Below are 16,308 nucleotides of genomic sequence, written 5' to 3' on the forward strand. Positions count from 1 at the left end.
GAACCAGTTGGGAGCGAATGATAATACCTGGGCCCACCTAAATTTCGTTATAGACTGGGATTTGGGCCCTGGGCATCACATTGGGTGATACACGTAATGGATGGACTAGATTTCACATACACAAAATGGTGGACCCTATAAAAATCAAGGGTGGGTGTCCCCCCGGCAAACATGTTGCACTTGTGTGGCTCTCCTGAATAACGGATCTGCCTAAATATTTGGCTCTGAACCTAAGTGATGAACTAGATAGTCCGAATGGATTTCGCATACACATGACTCTGGAGCCTGCCCTAGCCGGACTTGGCGGGGATGCTCTCTCTACACACGGACGTGTGTGTGCAAAAGGTTGTTGTGGGTCCCTGATTGATGGACGCAATGATGTCGATCACTGTCTTTCTCAAGGATAACTACTCCGAATCCACAGAGCTTATCTAGATTCCTCACCGAGAGTCCTTGAATCCAAGGGAGAAAATAGAAAATATAAAATAGAAATAAATTCTAATAAATTCAAAAAAAATAAATTTGGATTGATGATAAAAATGAATTTACAACCATTTAAACAGTGATATCAAATCTAGGATGAAGTTTCATCGTCAAACTCTCTAAAAATGTGACTTACTATAAATAGTAAACTTATTATTTATAAATGGTCATGATTTATACTAGACTTTATGGTTTTCAGCCAAAAATAGTAAGCATCCAATTTGGCATAACCACATTATTCTCAATGTTTTTAAGCTCTTTTCATGTTTGGTAAGACTCCTAGAACTCAACGGATCAAAAGTACTCACTATAAATAGTAAAAAATAGAAATAAAATGGGATTTCGACCATCCATGTGATGTACTCTCCCAAATCCAACATGGGCAGCCCAGCTTAGAGGGGTTGGTTGGCTAAAGTAGCTTCTCTTATCCCAAAATCATATACGGTATGTCGAATAACTCATTCTAGTTTGCGAGATACACCTGCTTTAGAGTTCTGACGATCCTGATCACTTTTGCCGTTTCCAGTCCATCTTGGCCATGAAAGTGTCCACAACCCACTTTACATCGGGCCCATGTGATCTGTTGATGACATCTACTACAACTATCATGTATTTGCTATCTCATTTGGCCCCAAAAATTAGGCCAATCCATGTGGGCCAACGTGTAGGAAGAGTTGAAATGGACGCCTAGCCTTGTTGAGAGAGAGCTATGAATTGGACACCTATCACTGGCCCATCCAAGTCTCAACATAGCTTGATTTTTCAAGACTACCAGCGCCTGGGGAAGGTTAAGGTATTTCATATTGATGGATTGGATGGCATATACGCAGCATGGTTAGCCTTCTATGAGAATCCGGGGTAGGTGTCTACTCTCGAGTATTCCTATTGCTGTGGCCACTTGAGTCATGGATTTGCCTAATTTTTAAGTACAACATAAACAATGGACGACATGCATGAGGTACATGTCAACACATCACGGTGGGGCCAACAAATAACAGATTGAACCACAAGTAGTTGCGTGGGCAGATAATAATGTGTTCAGGACATCCATTCTGACTATTGGGAAATCATGTTTGACAATGAACTAAAAAATAAGTCAATCCATGATTTAGGTGGGCCGCAGCATAAGGAACACTTGAGAGGGCACGACCTCCCCCTCCCAACTGCTCCTGCTCATGTGGCCCACCTAAGTGATAGATTGGCCTCATTTTTGGGCACATGGCTGATCATGGTAAGTGGGGCCCACATGATGCTCTGACCATTTATTTGGCAATGTTTCCAAAAAATGAGCTAACCCATGACTCAGGCGAGCAACACGAACAAGATTACTATAAAAAAATTCCTTATGACAACCTGTGTGGGTTGTACTGTGATATTTGTGTGACATCCAATCCGCACATCATTTGAGACAGATCAGTTTAGGTGTGATTCGAAAACTTAAGATCATCTAAGACTCAGGTGGTCCACATTACAGGGAAAACTATGGACGGGGATGGTAGCAAGTGAAGCCTTTTCCTGGGCACACCAAAGTTAAATTGGGATCAGGGGCATTGGACCTAGTGACATGTTTCAATTATCCAAACTGCTCAACTAATGAGGCCTACCGTGGATGGGAACACTGACACCCAAAGAAAAGCCCCTCATATTGGAGGATTGCACCATGAGACCTGTGCGTGGATGGCTCGGATATTAACCATGAGTAATCAGCGTGGCACGTCTAAACGGACTTCACTGTATGTGTTTGCAAAATCAACGAATCTGATTAAAATACTTCCATCTAGAATTCAATTTTAAGTGGGATTCAAATTTATGGAAGCTTTCCTTGAAACAAAATCACCAAATTCTGTGCGTTTGAATTTCCATGATCATGAAAACACTGATGCCATCCACGCTCGTACATAGATTCTGTGCCGACAAATATTTGCGTGTGCATGATTGAGGCCCTCACTATGTGCAGATTCAAAGATAGTTGAATGAGTTATGCATTTTAAAAATGGGCCGCATTAATCAGGTTGGTTCGCTCCTCAAATGGACCATAAATGCATGAAACCATATAGATGAGGGCCAGGAACCAGCCAGGTTTGAGGGAAGCCCGTTTTCTGTTCTTGGCGTGTTTATCAAGTTTAAATGGTGGCTGGAGGCCATTTCCCTTCAATTTAAGAGAGCCCCTCGGCAGCCGTCCTCAGCCTCTCTCGATCCCTCAGCTATGTGTCACGCCCCCCAGACCCGCCTGTCTCCAGCCTTTGATATCGTCAAATGGATCAGGCCATCTGGGGGCTGTTTGAAATTAAATGTGGACAGCTCTGCTCTAGCCAATCCAGGGCCAGCAGGTGGAGGAGGTATTTGTAGAAATAGTAAAGGCGATATGATTTTTCCTTTCTTCGGTGGGTATGGGACTGCGTCCAACGACATGGCTGAAATTTGGGCTGTTTTTGATGGTATGGAGATGTGAGTGTCTACTGGTCTACATAAAGTGCTTATAGAATCTGATTCCAAATGGGTGGTGGATTGCATATCCGGGAAGTCAACCTGTCCCTGGAAATGAAAATATTAGCTAACTAGAATCAGAAATCTCAGTGCTTGGGGAACCTTTCGTTTCTCCCACATCCCAAGAGAAATAAATGGGCTTGCCGACGGGCTAGCTAAAGAGGGAAGTAGGCTACAATCTATTAGAACCTTCCGGGAGGTTTCCTCCCTCCCCCGGCTAATCAAGGGTCGTTTTCTTTTGGATAAAGCAGGTTTAGGCGCTGGTAGAGAACTAAAGAGTCACCCAAATGTATAGGATATGATAGGCAGGGCTGTTGTGTAGCTTTGGGCCCTACCCGAATAGCCTAAGTTGTAAAAAGTTTTGTTTTGCCATATCAATGAAGCTAAACGGCGACATGGGAGTATCTTCAGATGCACTGATTGCGAGGGACAGAGATTTTGAACGAGGTACAAGGTCTTCAAGACCTAGATCCAAATCCAAGGGTAAGGGCAAAGGAAAATTAAAGTATTGGAATTGTGGGTTGTCTGGACATATGAAGAAAGATTGTAGAAATCCTAAAACAAAGAAAAAAAATTCAGCAGCTTCTTACAGCTTTTAAAAATTCTGATTTAGATATATGCGAACATTGTAAATATGGTAAACAATTTAGATTGTCTTTTAAATCTGAAAAACATGTTTGTAAGGGAGTGCTTGATTATGTGCACTCTAACGTATGGGGGCCATCGTCAGAAGTTTCCATTAGGGGGTCCTCATGGTTTGTTTCATTCATTGACGACTACTCCAGAAAAGTTTGGATTTACTTTATGAAATATAAATCCGAAGTTTTTACCATATTCAAACAAAGGTGGAAAAACAGTCATGGCAGAAAATAAAGGTTTTAAGGACTGACAAAGGTGAAGAATTTACTTCCACTAAGTTTAATGAGTATTGCAAGGATGAAGTGGACTGGAAAGACACTAAAAATATGGATTTAACTCGCTCGCATCACCAAGGCAGTGGATGAGACTTCCTGGGACCAAGATCAAGGATTTACATGCCAGAGATCCAAGGAAATTAAGAAACTGAAGCTCAAGCGGCCTAAAAGTCAGCCAGAATATAAGATCACTGGGTTTCCACCATCTGTTCGGCTCGAAAATTTATACATGACTCGAGGACCAAAAACTAACCGTACACGTCAAATTTCAGCCATTGATCCCTCTGGAAGCAGCCCAACGGACAGATCAGCCCATAATTAGTAATTTGGGGCCCGCCGAATATCTGGATATGCTTCAATCTCATTGTTAGCACTTTAACAAGGCTGGGGAAAAGGATGAACGGAGCAGATTTGACATGAACTTCACAGTGGATGCCACATGAGGTTGTGCGTGTAGACAGTGCACGCACAAGCGAGCTGCACCGGACCAACCAAGATCGGTCAGCGGGCGCTGACCGATCCAATCTCAAGTAAACAGCGTTCGCGCGGTGCGGACGCTGATTCAGGTTGTGAGCCCCACCCATTGTCCATGAGGACGATCCAAGCCGTTCATTCGTTCCAAGGGTTAGCCAAAACCAACTCCTAGGTTTCCTTTCTCCTTCATGTAAGCATACGGGTGAAGATCTTAACCGCACGCAAGATGAACGGTAGCACAGAAGATCGTATGGGCCACACCGATTCTAGTTCAAAAATAGTCCTTTTCGAATGGTTTTTCGAGAGCATTCTAATGAATGGATTGGATTGTCCTGAACACCTTGATCATAGGCCCACCGATCATCAAAACAGAGGTCTGAAAGCTCTGTTTCGCAACAGAGCTTGCGGAAGATCTTGTGGGCCACCCTCTAAATTGATCAGTCCGATCCAGACCGCCCATTCGTTCCAGAAGGTCGAACCGACCGTACAAAAGGAGTTTCTCCAAACCCATGCACACACACTCAGAAGAGTCTTGATCAAACGCAGTTCGGACGGTAGAACGATATTCTTGATGGGCCACACTAAATGCGACCCGAACAACATCAATACCGACCGGTTTTGCGAGACCAATCCAATGGTCTGAATGGATTTTTGGCCTGACGATTGATCCTAGGCCACATAAAGCATCAGCGCAAGCAACTTGCGACGACTGCGTAAACATAGTCCAAGACCCGGTTGATCCGGGCCATTCAGGGATCATTGACAGGATCGGTCCGACGATTCTGACTGTCCAAATCCAACCCAGGGGACCACCGATCAAGTTCAAGGAGCCTGGATGGCTTGGATCTAGCATATGAGGCATTCATGGGCCAAACGCAACGCTCTTAAGATTGCTGCGTAGAAGAAACAGGCACGCACATGCAAGCTTGCGCACCGACTCCAGCGCTCTCCGCAGGTGCGTAGTTGCTCCATCCGTCTTCCAGGCTCTATAGAAGGGAGAGAGCAAGAGAGAGAGTGGAGGCGGCCGCGGGAGGAAGATCGTTCTCGGCTTGGACGATTGCAAGGAAGAGAGAGAGAAGATAGTTTGTTTTTTTTTTCCTTTTCTGATTATTTTATTTTGTTTGATTTATTTTTTTTAAGAGAATCAGCCATCCATGTCTGGCTGAACCTCTTAGCTAGGGCTAAGGGGTGAAGCTTGTAGCGTGATGGGAAGAATTTTATGCCTTTAATTCTCGTTTAAATTGAATGGATTTGGTATTAGGTTGATTGTAAGGGAATGTTTTCTGTTTTTTTAATGGTCTGTTGTGACTAAAATTACAATAGGTCTGCAATGGCTTTGAGCATGTTTTTTCATTATTTTTTTATGTTTATGACGTCAGGAAGTCCTGTTGTTCACCATAGTCTCATGGGCATGGTCGGATGACGGTACCCTTCCTAACCTTCAGGCATTGTTGATTGGTTGGTAATTAGTTTAATTCTATTGTTTGTCTTGTCTCCTGGGCATGGTTTGGTGATGGAATCCATTCTAATTCATATACCTTTCATCTCGTGAAAACTAGATCAAATAAGTTCAGTTTCATTTCCATGATTCTTGATACAGGCATAAGATCTCCCTGATCTCTACAAGTGGATCCTCTGAATCCCTAGTTTCCTTCCTCTGAATTCCTTAAGTTTTAAATTAATCTCTCACCATTATTCATCACTTTATATTGGATTTTGATTTCATCTTAGGCTAGTCCTATTTCTAGTTAGTTTCAGATAACGTACAGGTATTAGTCCCTAGGGATTCGACCTCGGTCTTACCGAGTTTATTACTACATCACAACCATATACTTGGGGAGTGAACAAGCCCCTCGATCCTGCTGGCAAATCCTAACATAAAGGATCTAGATTGCTGTAAATTGCTGTAACTGACCCCTAAATTGGGGATCTAGATTGATGTAACTGACCCCTAAATTGGGGAACTAGATTGCTATAGAATATCTATATTATAGACAGGAAAGCTCTCAGTTGAGAGCAGAAAAATTCACTATTCTGTTTTGTGTGTTGTGGTTTTGTCATGGTATCAGAGCCCGATCTCTTACAATCGTCTTCGAACAATCTTTATTCAATTTGTGATTTCGTTGGGCATAAAGAGGTCGTCTTCTTGGGTATTTTCATAGTATCCAATTCTTGGCTTTTTTTAAGTTGGATCTTGGCAAGGGGTGTAGGTTCTTCACCGCTAGTTTTGTGGCATTCTTGGGTAGCATCAGATTCACTTGATTTGATTCTCTTTCTTCTTGATATTGTTTACAACTCGTCTATGGAGAAATCTGAGTTCGTGTGCATCAGATTTTTGGGTAAGAATTATTTTGCTTGGGCATTTCAATTCCAAATCTATATTAAGGAGAAGGAATTATGGGGGTATATTGATGGATCTGACGCCAAGCTCACTGATCCAACAACGGTCGCTCAATGGGAGGCAAAGGATGCTCGTATTATGAGTTGGATATTAAGCTCCATGGATCCCGCCATTGTTCTCAATCTACGACCATATAAGACAGCTAAAGCTATATGGGATTATTTGAAGAAGGTGTATAATCAAGATAGTTCGGCTCGAAGATTTCAATTGGAGTATGAAATCACCAACTATAATCAAGGAAATATGTCTATTCAGGAGCATTATTCAGGTTTTATCAATTTATAGACTGAATATACAGACATCGTGTATGTGTCAGTCCCCAATAATGCTCTAGAAGCTATTCAAACAGTTCATCAAACTACTCAACCAGACCAATTTTTGATGAAACTACGACATGAATTTGAAAATGTCCGCTCCAACATCATGATCAGGACTCCCTTGCCATCCTTGGATATTCGTTTGCATGAACTCCTTAGGGAGGAGTAGCATTGCTTGACTCAAGCAACTTTAGAACAACAGGAAAGTTCCCCCAATGTTCTCAATGTTGCATACGCTGCACAAGGAAAACAACGGGTTCGGAATATGATCAATGTCCAATGTTACAGTTGTAAGGAGTTTGGCCATATTGCTAATCAGTGTCAAAAGAAATTTTACAATTATTGTAAAGGAAATGGCCACATCATTTTGAATGTCAGAATCGCAATCCATGAGCTTTTCATACCCTGTGGATAATATAGCCCCTGACTCCATGGCTTCAGCCTCCATGCCTTCACAATTAGTAGCACCTTCTCTCACACCTGAAACAGTCCATCTTATCTGCATTCTCTTCACTTGGTCTCACAGGTAAACATCAATCTCTCTTTAACTTGTGGTTTCTTGACTCTGGTGCTTCGAATCACATGACCTTTTCCTCTGACAATCTTGTCAATGTAAAAAAGTATGATGGAAATTTGCAAATCCATACCGCCAATGGGGACTGTCTTCCCATCACCGCCGTCGGTGATATCTCTTCTTCTCCATCCTTACAAAATGTTTTTTATTCACCTGGATTATTTGCTAATCTTATTTGTTGGGCAATTAGTTGATACTGATTATCATGTCTCTTTCTCTCGTTCTGGTTGCATTGTGCAGGATCAAGTGTCAGGGAAGACAATCGCGAAGGGGCCTAAATGTGGACGACTCTTCCCTCTTCGCTTCCATACACAACCTAGGGATTCAAGTGTGCTCTCTCTATTTTGTACCTCTGTCAAGAGTCAATGTCAATTGTGGCATAATCGGTTAAGCCATCCAAATTCTAGGACCCTTCTCTCTGTATTAAATTCTGGTTTGATGGATAATAAAATCCCATTTTCTCTTAAATATGTTGATTTTGAGTGCTCTAGTTGCAAATTGGGAAAGAGCAAAAGTCTTTCATTTCCAACTCATGATCCTCCTTCAACTCATTGCTTTAATTTGATTCACAGTGATGTATGGGGGAGTACACCAGTGATCTCTCATGCTAATTTCAAGTATTTCGTCACCTTCATTGACGACTATAGTCTCTTTACATGGATATATTTTCTAAGGAGGAAATCTGAAGTTGTTCATGCCTTTCAAAAATACTTAGCTTTAATTGAAAACCAATTTTCTACCAACATCAAAATCCTCCGTTCTGATTCAGGGGGAAATACATGTCCAACAAATTTCAGGATTTTCTCCAACAGAAGGGGATTATTTCTCAACGGACTTGTCCGTACACTCCTCAAAAAAATGGAGTTGCTGAGAGGAAAAATCGTCACCTCCTTGATGTGGTTCGTTCGTTGCTTCTTGAGTCATCCATTCCACTTCAATTCTGGGTTGAGGTTGCTCTCTCTACCACTGTGCACTTGATTAACCGCCTTCCTTCCTCTAATCTTCATCATCACTCCCCGTTTTTTCTTCTTCATCAAAAGCCACCTAAGTATAACCATTTCAGTCCTTTTGGTTTTATTTGCTTTGTTCATCTCCCTCCCATTGAACGCACCAAACTCTCTGCTCAATCTGTACGTTGTTTCTTTCTTGGCTATGCTCCAAATCAAAAGGGTTATCTATGTTATGATCCTGTCACTCATAGGATTCGGACTTCTCGGAATTTTATTTTTCTTGAACAAAAATATTTTTTTGCCTCTCATATGGAGTTTTCCAACTCTATACCTATATGCTCTTTACTTGACTTTGAGGATGTGTCTACTCCTTCCCCCACTATCACACGGTTTAGACCTGGTTTTATGTATGAAAGGTGAGAAAGGCATGACAATTCTACTAATGGAACCCCTCATGAGTCACCTCTGACATCTGCATCCGACACAGTGGCTACTCCTCTTCGACAGTTCGCTCGCCTCTCTCATCCTCCTTATCACTATGGTTACTCCCCTGATCGGTATATCTTTCCTCATACATCTTTTGTTGCTACCTTGCCCTCGATTTCTATACCTAATTCGTACTCCCAGGCTATGAAACATGAGTGTTGGAAAGAAGCCATGCAGTAGGAACTCGATGCTTTACAGAACAATAATACTTGGGACATTGTATCATGTCCACCCTCTATCAAGCCCATTAGTTGTAAATGGGTATACTCTATCAAGCTCAAATCTGATGGATCCTTGGACAGATATAAGGCTCGCCTTGTGGCTCTTGGCAATCATCAAGAATATGGCATTGACTACGAGGAAACCTTTGCCCCGGTGGCCAAAATGACCACTGTTCGTATAATTCTCGCTATTGCCACTTCTCAGGATTGGACTTTCTACCAGATGGATGTCAAAAATGTTTTTCTTCATGGGGATCTTAAAGAAGAAATCTATATGCGCCCTCCCTCGGGTATTTCTGGTTCTGGTGGTAACGCTGTGTGTTGCTTGAAACGTTCATTGTATGGGCTGAAACAAGCCCCTTGTGCTTGGTTTAAGAAGTTCCGACAAATACTTCTTCAACTCTCCTTTATGTAAAGCTAGTATGATCATTCTCTATTCCCACACAAGACATTTTTGGGTATCATCCTTTTACTTGTCTACATGGACGATATTATTATCACCGGCAGTGATAATGTATTGATTCAACAACTTCAAGCTTCCCTTCATTCCTCCTTTCACATGAAAGATCTTGGCTCCCTCACCTATTTCTTAGGGCCTGAAGTTCATAAAGGTGTCAAAGGTCTCTTCCTAAATCAGCAAAAGTAATCAGAGATATTACTATCTTGGTTGCCTTACAAGACTCTGTTCCGGTTGATACTCCTATGGAAGTTAATGTGAAATTTCGCCAAGATGATGGTGATCTTCTTCCCGACCCTACATTATATATATCAACGACTAGTTGGGAGCCTCATCTACTTAATGATTACTCGGCCAGATATCTCATACATTGTTCATCTTGTGAGTCAATTCATGACTTCACCGCGTCATTTACATATGGTTGTAGTTCGATGCATCATCTGCTATCTTCTTGGTTCTCCTACTCATGGGCTATTCTTTCCTTCGGGTTCTCCTCTTCAACTTGTCGCTTATAGTGATACTGATTGGGCCGGCTGCCCCGATACACGTTGTTCCACCACTGGATGGTGTATATATTTGGGTAATGCATTGATTTTCTGGAAGTGTAAGAAACAAGATCGAGTTTCCAACTCATCCACTGAGGCTGAATATCGTGCTATGTCCTCGTCTTGTTCCGAAATTACTTGGCTACATGGCTTGCTCTCTGAACTGGGATTTACACAAACTGTCCCTACTCCCCTGCATGCTGATAACACGAGTGCTATTCAGATTGTGGCAAATCCAATTTTCCATGAGCATACCAAGCATATAGAGGTTGATTGTCACTCAATCCGTGAAGCTTTTGAAAACAAAATCATTACCCTTCCTCACATTTCTACAAATCTTTAAATTGCGGATATTCTCACCAAACCTCTCCCTCGCGCTCGGCATCAGTTCTTCGTAAACAAATTGATGCTCCTTGATTCTCCAGCATCAATTTGAGGGGGGGTGTCAACGATATGACCCCTAACATAAATGATCTAGATTGTTGTAAATTGTTGTTGCTGTAAATTGTTGTAACTGACCAATTGCTGTAAATTGCTGTAACTGGCCCCTAAATTGGGGATCTAGATTGATGTAACTGACTCCTAAATTGGGGATCTAGATTGATGTAACTTACCCCTAAATTGGGGAACTAGATTGCCATAGAATATTTATATTATGGATAGGAAAGCTCTCAGTTGAGAGTAGAAAAATTCACCACAAACATTCTTCTTGTGTTTATAGTATTCTGTTTTGTGTGTTGGGGTTTTGTCAAAATCAGCTTGGAGTATTGGTAGAAGCAGTGGCCAGAAGAAAGCCTGGGCCAGTTGGGTGTCGTATCCTAAGGTTCCCCCTAAATCTCTTCATTCATGTGGAGACTTCTTTGGGGGGCCATCCCTATTGACGTGCGTGTCCAAGCCAAAGGGATTCAATTGGCTTCGAAATGCGAGTGTTGTGATTTTGCCCGCAACCCAGGCCCTCTCCCTGAAATGCTAGAGCATCTCTTCTTAGATGGGGAGCTAGCTGTTTATGTTTGGAAGCACATTGCAGTCTCCTTTCATGCTCCACTGTTCCATCATTCTTCGATTCAGGACCGTCTCAATTGGTGGTGGCAGAGGCCCCTTCTTCATCCCGGCCAGTTAGCCTCCTTGTGCCTGGCCTCGATATTCTTCATCTGGGAGATCTGGCGGGCCAGGAACAGTGCCAGATTTGATGGCAATCACATTTCCCCCCTCTCGATCATCCACAGGGCCAATTGGTGGTTGAGAAATATATTCCACGGCCACCATGCGTGCGCTCTGTGGTCTAATGTTCCTGATCCTATTCATCATCGTGCCCCGCTCTGCTCTCCTCCAGCGATCTCTGGTGAGATGGAAAAAGCCAAGCATTGGCTGGTATAAACTTAATGTTGATGGGTCCGCTCTGTCCAACCCAGGCCCAGCAGGGGGCAGCGGCATCTGTAGGGACAATCTTGGGAACCTGATTTTCGCTTTCTGCTCTGGCTTCAGCAACGTCTCCAACAACATGGCTGAAATGCGAGCTCTGCACGATGGCATGGCCTTTTGTGTTTCCCTTGGGCTGAACAGGGTTCTGATTGAATCAAATTCAGCTTGGCCAGTGGGCTGCCTGAATGGGTTTTCCTCCCCTGCCTGGTGCTGGAGATACTGGTTCCTTAGGATTCGTAGGCTGGCTGATAAGGGCTGTTTTCGGATCTCCCCGATCCCGAGGGAGGCAAACGGCCCGGTTGACGGGCTTGCTAAGGAAGGCAGTACCAGGCAAGCGTCCTGTTTCTTCAGGGACTCCTCCAACCTCCCTTGTCAGGGAAAGGGAGGAATAGTTTTGGACATGGCAGGCCTCGGATCCATTAGAATTTGTTAATAGGTTCTTTGTAAAGGATATGATAGGTGGGGCCTCCTCTTTTTTGGCCTTGGTCCCACTGAAAGGGCTGTATTCATGTATCCTGTTCTTCCTATGAGTAATATCAATGGTTCTCATTAAAAAATTTTAAAAAAATAAAAATAAAAAAGGGGACTCACCACAAAAAAAATAAAAATTGTGGGGATGAAAATGCAAGCGTCGAGAATTTCTTAAGGGTCACGTAAGTTTTTAATCAGGCTGATATTTGTGTTTTCTCTGCAGCCCAGTGGTAATCAACTTATGAAAGGGTACGATGGCATGAACATTATATTAGGTGGGTCTTTTCCATCCAGACTACCTCCTGTAGTGACCTGAACGGAGTGGAAGTAACACAAACATTACATTGGGCTCCACAGAGCTTATGGTAACGGACTCAGATTCTGAAATGATCGTTCGGTACTAGTTTGTGCTGGAAAAAGCTCTGAGGCGGTCATCATGACAAGTGTATTTTACCCACTACATTCACCCATCCATGATACATATTCAAATCCCAGGTGGACCACACCACATAAAACAGTAGGGATTGAACCGCGACCATTGAAAAGTTATTGGGAGGCACAAGTTTCGGGTCAACTGATATTTGCTTTTTTCCTCGATCCAGGTCTGTGTGACCTAATCAACAGGTTAGGTGGAAATTAAACACTACAGTGGGTCCTAGGAATTTTTAACTGTGGGCGTTCAATCACTAGTGTTTCGTGTGGTTTGGCCACCTGAGATGGCGCATTTCATTTTCATGCACTGTTGCCATTTTTAATTTAAAGGTACGAATGCATCTACTCCACACATGACATTCATGCATGTTAATCCAGGCCATCCCATTTGAAAGGCCTGTTGTAGACAGGGCATAGCCTGAAAATCTTAATGACTTGATGACCCTCAAACCTTTAAAAAAATAAAAATAATAAATAAATAAAAATTAAAATTAAAAAAGCCCAAGAATCACAGGCCCGCCAATTCATTGAAAAAAGAGAGATACAACCTAAAACGGATTCCGGTGGGTGAAAGACTGTTGTCTGCAATTTTGGTGTCTTTCACCCGCCGGAATCCGTTCTAGGTTGTATCTCTCTTTTTTCAATGAATTGGCGGGCCCGTGATTCTCGGGCTTTTTTTTTTTTTTTTTTTTTTTAAATAAAAATTTTAAAGCCATTTATTTACCAATAAATCTCAATTCAATGGGAAATATCAAATGGCTAAGATCTTCCAAACTGAGTGATGTTTTAGTCCATGTTCCTATGGGTGGGCGGCTTTGGTGATCAACTGAGGTGGGTAGATCTGTGACTGTGGGACCCACTCTGATGTATCTGCCCTGCATCCACTTTGACAGAGCATGATACCAAAAATGAAGCAGATCCAAATCTCAGATGGACCACACCACTGGAAATAGTGGTGACTGACAGTAACAAACTTCTTGTTGGCGACAAAAGTTTGAGATCAAGCTGATATTTGTGTGGTCCCTTCTTCTAAATTTTGTAACCTTATTAACTGGATGGATGGCAAATAAACATTCCAGTGGCTCCCAAGAAATTTTTTAATGGTGGGTAACCAATCACAACTTTTTTCCGGGCGGTGTGGTCAACCTAAGATTTGGATATGCGCTTCATATTTGGATTGATCCCTAAAAGTGAGCTTCAAAATGGATGGATGGTGTGGATGTAAGTCACACAAATCACATTGGGCCCCACAGTCAGGGATCCACCAAAGCCACGGTAGTTTGGCAGTTGGACGGAGGATTTGATGGGATAGATATGGGTATCAGTGGGACTCATAGTCAGGTATCCCCATTTACAGTGAACTTTTATGATGTAGAGTGGGTAGCACACACTTTCATGTTCAGGATAGATCAAAGAAGATTCGGAGGTGGAGGTGATCCAGACCATCAGAACCTTACGACAGGCGTATCTCACAAATTGAAATGAGTTATTTAGCATACCACATGTGATTTTGGGGTAGGAGAAGCTACTTTAGCCAAAATTTATGAGATTCGGTACTTTCGAGTTTGATTATAACTCATCATCCTTTGAGCTGCAGGAGTTATATCCAACATGAAAATTGCCTAAAAAAATTAGGAGAATATTGTGGTCAAGTCAAATCAGATACTATATGATTTTTAGGGAGTTTGAGTTGGAATTTGATTAAGAAAATTTTTGTAAGGTTTGGTATCACCATTTAAAGGGTTGTAAATATGTTTTTATTATCTATCAATAAAATTTTGAACTTTTAGAATTTATTTATATTCTTTTCTATTCTTTCCTCATGGATTCGAGGAATGACTGTGAGGAGTCCAAAGAGGCTCCGTGGACTAGTAGTTATCTTTGATGAAGATAGTGATCAACCTAATCACATTCATCCTGCATCATTTTCCCATGTAAATGAATATAGCCTAAGGAATGATTTCACACGTTCCTTATGGTGTGGCCTACTCAACGCTTCCTTTTCCATTTGATTGAGTTTTAGGATTAATGGTGAAAATGTGATGATGCAGCAGATGGAGACGCGGCAGATCTAATGTATCTCCGGCCTATATAGTTCCTACTCGAGTGATGCTAGCATGGTCATAAATAAAAACCATATGATAAATAGATAATAATGAAAAATGTTTACCTCGTTTTTGTCTATCTCTTCACGGTTCAGAAGAAGGGGAAGAAAATGCACCAAATAATAGCAGCTGCTGCAGCAATTCAGTGACAAGCATGTGAATAAGACTTTCTTAACTAAAAAGGCATATGTACTATTTTCACAGAATAATAGCAGATGCAATCGATGGAATCGGTAATTCAGTGACAAGCATATGAATAAAACTTTCTTAACTAAAAAGGTAGCTAGGCTATTTTCATAGAATAATGGCAGGTGCACTCCACGGAATGAGATAGGGAAGCGAATTGGCTGGTGTACCACACATCACCCATTGAGCGTGTGCAGACGGCAGCAAGCTATGTGGGTTCCATTATAAGGTATGTGTTATATCCCAAGTGCCATTCCATTTGGCTAGATTATCTTGACGCTCGAGGTTGAAAAAAAAAGACAGATCCAAAGATCAAATGAACCACACAAAAAGCAGTGGGAGATTGAACGTCTACTATTGAACCCTTCCTAGGGTCACACAAGTTTTGGATCTGATATTTGTTTTTCATCTTCATCTAGGTATATATGTACAACCTTATCGGCGGATTGGATGGGAAGTAAACATTATGCTGGGCCCTACAAATGTTTTAACAGAGAATCATTATCCCCACTCTACATATGGTGTGGTCCGATTTGGATATAAATCGTTTTTGCGTCATGCTCTTAAATGATAATACAAAATAAATGTACGGTGTGAATATAATGATCTCGCAAAACGGATGGACGGTGTAAATATAATAAATACATAATTTTTGGGCATGTAGCTCTGATCTCCTGCGAACCGTTCGTACAGCTCTCAGCTCGAGGAGGGCACAGCTCGTCTTTGCACCACACGTACCCACACCAGCCCGATCGGTAGTGTGTGGTACACCAGCCAATCCGCTTCCATGAGGTAGACCCTGACTTTATGGCACACGTGTACATGATCAGATCCATTAATTAGCTATCACATGATGACTGTATGTTTAGAACAAAATTTAAACCGGTGAAATGAAAAATATTAGGCACAATTATTTCTTTATATTTTGTTATTACTATTTACTACAGCCTGTGTTTCTTGTCCACTCAGAACGTGGAAGTTTCTCGGTTGGCACTTTAAAAAGAAAAAATTTAAAAAAAATTTACAGAATCTCACACCACATACACCGTCACCACATGGGCACTCTCAGTGTTGAAACAGGGTCCGTCTACCACTGAGCCATGGAGTCGGACCCTCCTTGTTTGGTACCTAAACAGTTCATGTGGGGCCACTGGTTGATTTATCCAAGCCATATATTTGATGGCCCAATCATGGATGAACCATGCTCAAAACCTCTCCCAGATTGGAAGATCGTAACCATCAAATCATTTTCCTTTCCTCCATTGAATTTGGACTGCTGGTGCATGTCTTCTTAATCATGTATTTATATGCCAACAATGGTAAATTTATAATTGAGCAAATGAAGAGTTTTTTTGGACATGGTTCATTCACGATGGGACCATT

The 16,308-nt window shown here is 41.9% G+C and overlaps 1 protein-coding gene across 2 annotated transcripts in view; it reads right to left on the reverse strand.

The window, feature by feature from the left end:
- The window catches only part of LOC131236025 (disease resistance protein RPM1-like), a 158,828-nt gene that overhangs the window by 4,893 nt on the left and 137,627 nt on the right, over positions 1-16,308 (reverse strand). The window lies entirely within an intron of this gene.

The sequence above is a fragment of the Magnolia sinica genome, unplaced genomic scaffold (genome assembly GCF_029962835.1).
Source record: "Magnolia sinica isolate HGM2019 unplaced genomic scaffold, MsV1 ctg129, whole genome shotgun sequence".
In the NCBI taxonomy this organism is placed as follows: Eukaryota; Viridiplantae; Streptophyta; class Magnoliopsida; order Magnoliales; family Magnoliaceae; genus Magnolia; species Magnolia sinica.